The following is a 7,856-nucleotide window of genomic DNA, read 5'->3' on the forward strand; positions in this document are numbered from 1 at the left end:
GTGGTATCAAATTAGAAAATCTCCTGAATTCACACTCGATGTGTTCTGCTCTGATCTTTGTACTTAATGTTTCACTATCTTTTTGATGTTGTCAAAAAGAGGGAGAAATATCTAAGTATATGCTTATAATGCTTTGTGATAATCAGCTTGAACTGAAATATATTGATTGTGTTAAGCTGATTAAATCTAAAGCATTATCATGAAGTATGTTTTGTTTTAAATATACATGTTGTCTACTTCATGCAACTTTGCTATGTATTACTTCTAGAAAACAATATCTTTTATATTGCATATACTCCAAGTTTTGTCATCATCAAAAAGGGGGAGATTGATGACCCAAAGATTGATTCATAGATTGATTTTGATGATCACAACACCTTGAAGTATAGATACTAATGTTTATGTTGCAAGGAGAAAGATATTTATTTTGCAAGGAACATAGCAAGTTGGAAGAACACAAGAAGGCCTCCAAAAGCACTCAAGAAAAGTTAGAAGAAAGCTACAATTCATTGGCCCAACTTTAAAGTTCAAAAGATTCAAATTGGAGGAGCAAATTCAAAGAAAAATTCAAAAGAATAGTCTTCGAGTCGACTCCTGAGGAATTCGAGTCGACTCCAATGGTTGCCGAGTCGACTCCAAAGAAAGCGAGAGTCGACTCTCAGTGGTACACAAGGGAAAACTCAGAGAAGCAGTTTTTGGACACTGAGATTCGAGTCGACTCCCACAAAGTCCGAGTCGACTCCAAAGACAGAACAACCCCAAGACAGAAGACGGTATTTTCGTCTCTGAGAGGCGAGTCGACTCCAAGACAAGTCGAGTCGACTCCAAGGCAGCGCGGCTCCAAAATACAGAGGATCAGTTTTCCGATCTGAGATTCGAGTCGACTCCCAGACAGCTCGAGTCGACTCCAAGGCAGCGCTACACTAAGATGGCAGAAGACCAACTTTCGGAAACTGAGAGCCGAGTCGACTCCAAGGAAGTTCGAGTCGACTCCAAGACTGGATGAGCCAAAAGACAGAGAATCGGGAGTTCGGGCTCTGAGATTCGAGTCGACTCCCAGGACAGTCGAGTCGACTCGAGTGGACAAAATTCAAATTTGGATCCACGGACTACAGAGGATGAGCCGACTCCAAAATTGCCAGGTCAGCGCCAGAAGTTGGCGAGTCGACTCCGGGTTAAGTCGAGTCGACTCCCAGTCAAGACGGCAACTTTAATTCAAACTTGGAACAGTTGCCGAGTCGACTCCGGAAAAGCTCGAGTCGACTCCTGCTACAGCCGAGCCGACTCCTGATCGCGCGAGTCGACTCCAAACCCAACGGTCATATTGTCAGGAGCTGCAGACTGGTTCCAACGGCTCTATTTTTGGCTCTAACGGCTATATTCTTGTTTCCACGTTATCAAAAGCTATAAAAACAAGAAGAGAGCTAGGAGAGAACGGATGGAAGTAGGAGAACACATTTAGGGAAGAGATTCCAAGGAAAATCTCCCATAAGCACAATAAGGGCCATTCAAAGTGAAATAGAGAGAAGAAGAGCTTCCAAGTGTATTCCAAAGCTTCCTCACCATCCGTGTGCTGCCGCGGTGATCCTCTACTTCGTGCCAAATCAGAAGAGGGTCAAGTAAAGAAGAAGTCGAGCTCCTCCATCTTCAAAACTCGTTTGAGGGCTTCTCTTTACTTTATTTGTTTACATTGTTATATTTGCTTGTTTAAGAAGCTTTGATTTGTTTTTATTCTTTGTTTTAATATCTTGTAACTTGATTCAATCAAGGGATTGAATCAAGGGGTTAAAGGTTTGTTGGTAAGCCAAAGGGAAAACCAACGGGGTTTAAGGTTTGTTGGTGAGCCAAGGGAAAAACCAACGGGGTTTAGGTTTGTTGGTGAGCCGAGGGTAAAACCAACGTGTAAGGGTTTGATTGTGAGCCCGGAAAAACAATCGGAGTGGTTCTAGTCGGTGAGCCTGGGAAAACCGACCGAGTTCGTTGTGCGCTCGTAAAACAACAAGTTGGGTTGTGAGCTTGTAAAACAACCGGCTGTAATCTGTAGGATTATAGTGGAATTCCCAAGAGGTCTTGGGGAGTGGATGTAGGTGCTGGGATGCACCGAACCACTATATTTTTGTTGTGTTTGTGATGCTCTTTGTTGACTGACCTCCTCACTCACTTACTTAGATATTAAGCTTGCTTAACTCTTCTTCGTGCATCCTTTAGTTGCAAGCATAATCAATTTACTCAATCATTAAATTGAATAGCATACTAGGGCAAAATTAGACTAATCTTTTATTGAACCCACTGCTTAATAGTTGATTAGATTAGAATCATACTCTTGCTAAGGTTAAGCTTCACTAAGCATCCATACAACTTAGCATAATTAATCTAAAAGATTAGAAGTAGTTTAAAAGTTTTAAAAGACCCAATTCACCCCCCCCCTCTTGGGTTGTCACCTTGGGCAACAGTAATGCTCACGCAAGACTAGTGTGTACTGTCGGTGTACTCGAAAAAAAAAAGGAACATATTCTTAAATTAGCTCCTAAAGCTTTAAGAATTCATCATGCGATGCTCCACAAACATGCGCAAGCCACAAATGTGAGCACAAGCCCTGCATTGACATTGCATGATAGAAGAATAATTAGATGAGCTGACTCAATTTATCAGCAATTGGACCCCACATTGTTGCATAAACTTTCAATTCGGCACCAAGTCGATCTCCTTGATATATTCCTTGGCCAGACCCTCCAACCCCACACTCGACGAATCTGCCTCCTCAAAAGCCCTCCTGCTGGCCAACTCTTTCACCTCCCTCGCCCTCTCTCTTACCTTTCTGCCCTCCACGTCTTCTCCCATCAAACACCTCACGCCTCTCTCCACCTCCTCTACGTCTAACATCCCGCCATCTCCCACCCTGATTTCCGTAGCCACTCCCACCTCTATCGCCATTTTGAATGCATTAGACAGCTACTCGGCATGCTTTAATGGCCACCCGAGCATCGGGCACCCCAGCCCACAAGCTCTCCAAACATGAGTTCCACCCGCAATGGCTCACAAAATACCCTCCTCTACCTTGTGCCCCAGTATTTCTACTTGCGGTGCAGCCACCTTGGCCACACCATCCCCCTTCCTTTTGCCTGCTTTAGAAAACCTTTAGGAAGCATTGCGCCGAGCACAACATCGCACGGTGGTTGGTACTTCCCCTTCGGCGGACTTCGCAGGCACCACAGGAACGGATGCCGACTCCGCTCAAGCCCCACCGCAATCTCCGACGCTCCCTGTTGAAGCACCCGATGCTTCCAAAACACAAGAACACGACCGATCCTTGTGGCTGCCCGTCGAGCAACTCGATGCACTCATGCCCCTCCTCCTGCTTACCCGGGTAGATAGCTTGGTGTCGGGTGATCGGTCTTCCAATATTGCATGAATTGCGTTAGGTTCTAGCTCGGTGAAGGTGTTGATCCCGATTCCCTTAACCTCTTGGAACCGGCGGGCATGGTGGAGGAACTATTTGTAGCCGTCACACTTCTTGTGTAACGCAGGTGCTGGCATGGCTGGCAGGGGCAACGGGGAGGCAAGGCTCAGGATCTTTATAATCTCCACTTTGGAGGCTAAGTTCTCCATCTCCAATGGATATATACGTGAGATCAAAAGAGTGGGGAGGTGGAGCACAAGGCCAAGGATGGATGCGCTCGAAGCGAAGTACAGGTATTGGGGGATGCCGATCGAGTTCCGTTGCGACATCAATCATGGCAGTGGAAAAGAAATCGATGATAATTGCAGCGATGGGAATAGCGGATGGAAGGATAGGTGTTGCTGGAAATTGGACCCGGGGGCGATCGTCGGTCGAGGAGGGGGAGCGGCGGTGGACACAGGAGAGTGGCGGTCCGTCGGCGGGCGGCGTCCTCCGTCGGGGTGCCTACAGAAAATCCGGTGGCCGGGTTTTCCGGCGCTGGCCCTCCGATGCTTAAGTCAGAAGGGGGCTATCTGTGTTCAAGGGAGAAAGAGGAGAACGGTATTTTTTGAGTTTTTTGCCCTTTCCTCCCTTTTGAGAAGCAAGGGTTCCCTTTTATAGGGGGGTCGGTTTACCTGTGATGTGACGGGGCGAGGCCGTCGTACGGCTCGGCATGTTGCTTGGACTGACAAACGATCGGGTGAATCATTGCATTGGTGTCGGAGGTGAGGCCGAGATCAGAGGCTTATCACAGTTGATTGGACTCCGCTGAGCTGATTTGCCATGGAGAGCCGTAGGTCCGTAGATAATAGGAGCCGTGCGTATTAATTGTTGAGTAAGCCGGAGGTGCGCATTAATAATTGAGTAGGCCGGAGAGTCGCATTAATTGTTGAGTAAACTGGGGGTTTGCAGAGGTCATGCGCAATAAATGCTGGGGCAGTGGCAGGATATGGCCCTCGGCCGGACTTTGGAGGGGTTCGGCCGTAGTAGGTGGTCGACAAGGACAGACCTTTGGGGTCGGGAATTCTCTAGGTCGGACGTTTCGAGGTCGGACGTTCTGAGGTCGGACGTTCAGAGGTCGGACGCCGACCTCAGTCGTCCAAGCTCGGTGGCTATGCGGCCTTTTGGAGGTGGGGTTACTATATTGCTGGGGGGAAAACTGTATTCCCCCAACACTACCCTCCAACTTCCGAGTTCGAGCGGCTTGCCAGCTCGGACGTGGGAAGTAGAGGTTGTCATTATGGCTATTGAGGCCGAAGGGGGTCATGTTTGCACCCTTACGTACCTCGAAACTTGTAAAATAGAGTCTGCGCCTTTTGGCTCTTCGAGGTCGCTCCACATGGCGAACTTATACCGGGGTCTGCGTCCTTACACATCCCGAAGCAGCTACAACGGGGACAGCACCCTTTGGATCTCCGAGATTGCTTTGTGCGGCGAGCTCATGATGAGGGTCCCTGGGCCCAATGGGGCGGCGCCTCGATCCCGTGGTCGAGGCCTCCCTTTTGAATAGGTACGCCGCTTCGCGCCTCAAAACGGACACACGGCATGATTCGAGGTCGGATGTTTCTGATCTCATATTGGCAGGATAGTGATCTGGGGAGGCTGAGGCTACATCGGCGCTCCACGTGTCCCTGAGGCTTATTAAATGGAGGGAGCGGGGGTGACGTCCGCTCGTCTTTCAAGGTGGTCCGGTTTTGCAGACCCATGATGAGGCCGTGAGATCCGATGGGACGGCGCTTCGATTTTGTACCCGACTTATCGATCTGGAGTGAATGTGGTGCTTCGGCTTCCGAGGCCGACACGTGGTGCAATCCAGACGGGGGGTGGAAACCGAACCCGCCGACCTGGGCCGTCAGGGGGGTCTATATAAACCCCATGAATCTGCCCTAAGGGTTCCACTTGGTTGCCTTTCATTTTGCCGTTTCCTCCTTCATCCTACCTTTCGACCAAATCTTGCCGGCGGTGCCCGGAGCGATTTCCAGCGACTTCCCGTAGGTTTCCACCCTATATTAGCTAGGGTTCCCCTTCCTCCTCCTCTTTACTCCCTTTACCTTTAGTTTATTTCATTTCTCTGTAAAAATGGGTCTCGGTCCAGAGGAAGTAGGGTCGAGTTTGTCGGAGGAGGAGTTAGAATTAATCCGCTCCCGATTCTTCTTCCAGCCCGGGTTTCGTCTCGAAACCGCGGGGCCGGAGGATAGGGTGACGCGGCCGCCCCCAGGTCGGATCGCGATCCATCGCGAGACGCTCTGGGCCGGTCTGCGGTTCCCTGTTCACGAGTTCGTGAACAACTTGCTGGTAGAGTATCAACTCGTTCCAGCACAGCTTGCTCCGAACTCGTGGAGGACTATAATCGGGTTCTTGTCCTTGTGTCTTGCGCACGGGATCCCGATCTCGGTGAGTATTTTCCGCCGTTGTTTTTTATTAAAGAAAAACCCGGCGGATGCGGGGTGGTTATACTTCACCTTTCGGGGCGGTATGTCACTCTTTCAGGATGCCCCTTCCTCTATTCATGATTGGAAGATAAAATTTTTCTTTCTTGCGTCCGAGGCGCCGTGGGGGTTCAACCCGAGGTGGGGGCACCCTCGGTTGAAAGCTCTCAACAGGCTCTCCGAGCCCTCGGGGAGGGAGCTGAGGGTCTTGGACTCCCTACGGGCCCTCGGGAAGGGGTTCAACCTAACCGAGCTCCTACGGGAGGAGGCCTTGGCGAGCGTGGGCTTGAGTTCGGCGCGCCCCGAGGGTAAGAGTAATCGCATCGCTTTGTTTTTATCTGTTTTCTCTTTTTACTAACATTGGTCTGACACTTAAGAAAATTTTTGGTTTCAGACATCCTCCATATGCCGACCAGCAGCACGTCCCTCTTCTCTCGACTGAAGAGGCGGGAGGCCGAGGCCAGGGGGGCTATTCCCCAGCCTCGGAAGAAGTCCAGGTCGGCCGCCACTTCTACCTCGGCCGCGACGGGAGGCCCAGAGGCGGGGGTCTCTGGAACCGTTCGAGGGCGAGCATCAGCTGCCAGCGATGCGGGCTCGGCGGCCCCATCTTGTCCGGCTCCTGTCGCCCAACGGGGAGGGCCGACAGTGATCCGGCTGCAGCGTTCGGGGCCCGAGCCGAGCAGGGGCCCCGAGGTCCCCAGCTCGGATGAGCCGAGCTCCTCAAGGGGCCAAAGGGGGGAAACAGCCGAGCCAGGGTCCCCGCTCCTCGAGGGGAGCTCGGCCTTCCACGATGCCGACGTTGCGCGCGCGGTGTTTCGGCATGCCATGCTTCCAGCGGACCGAGCCGAGTTCCGAAGCTCGTCGCTGGAAGAGATCGTCGACAGTACTTACCGCAATACTGTTCGGGTGAGCCATTATCTCAATTTTCCTTTGGCTACTAGCGTATATACATATTGCCTGTTTTTTACTTATAATCGCTTCCTCTTTTTCCTCTGTTGCCCAAGGTGACAAGCCAAGGAGGGGGGGGGGGGGAATTGGTTTCTTTTAAATTTCAACTATCTTACTCAAGTCAAATGGATGGTTAGTAAGCTAAAGCAAATCACAACACAAACAACACAAAGTATAGTGGTTCGATGCTCTCCTTAGCACCTACGTCCACTCCCCAAGCGACCCCTTGGGAATTCACTATAATCTCGCGGATTACAGTTGGATTGTTTTCCGGGCTCACAATCCAAAAACCTTTGTTGGTTTTACGGGCTCACCAACGAACCTTTACACTTTGGTTTTCCGGGTTCACCAAAAACCTTTGTTGGTTTTACGGGCTCACCAACGAACCTTTACAATTGGTTTTCCGGGTTCACCAATCAACCTACTCCGTTGGTTTTTCGGGCTCACCAACCAACCTTTACAAGTTGTTTAACAAATAAAGAAAGAAGATTTAAACTCCTAAATGAGCAAATGAAACAATATAAACTACAAAGAAGAGTATAGAAAATATTTATCGCTTTGAAGTGGCTTCTCTCTTCTTTGTCAAGGATGCTTCACTCTACAAGGGAGGATGGAGCTCTTGATGACTCTTTGAATCTGCTCAACCCCTTTCTTTGATTCTTGAATGAAGCACTTGGATGAAGAAGATTAGGGCACTTTTGTTTTCTTGTGTACTCTTTGATATTCCTTTCAAAAGTTGTTCTATCTGATGAATAGTGCCACTTTAAATAGTCTCCTACATCCATTGGACAAGCCCCAATGGTTAGAATTCAAAAACTAGCCGTTACTGACTTTGGGAAGGACAAAAAGTACATCTGCAGAACTAGCCGTTATGCTTCAGCCCGTGTTTGGGTCGGCTCAACCTGTCCTTGGGTCGACCCAACTTTCACTTGGGTCAACTCAAACATTCCTTGGGTCGACCCTCTCAGAAAACACAGAAACTTGAAATTCAGCCTTCCTTCCCTTGGGTCGACCTAACCATTCTTTGGGTCGCCTCAAAG

Source organism: Phoenix dactylifera, chromosome 1 (assembly GCF_009389715.1).
Source record: "Phoenix dactylifera cultivar Barhee BC4 chromosome 1, palm_55x_up_171113_PBpolish2nd_filt_p, whole genome shotgun sequence".
Lineage (NCBI taxonomy): Eukaryota > Viridiplantae > Streptophyta > Magnoliopsida > Arecales > Arecaceae > Phoenix > Phoenix dactylifera.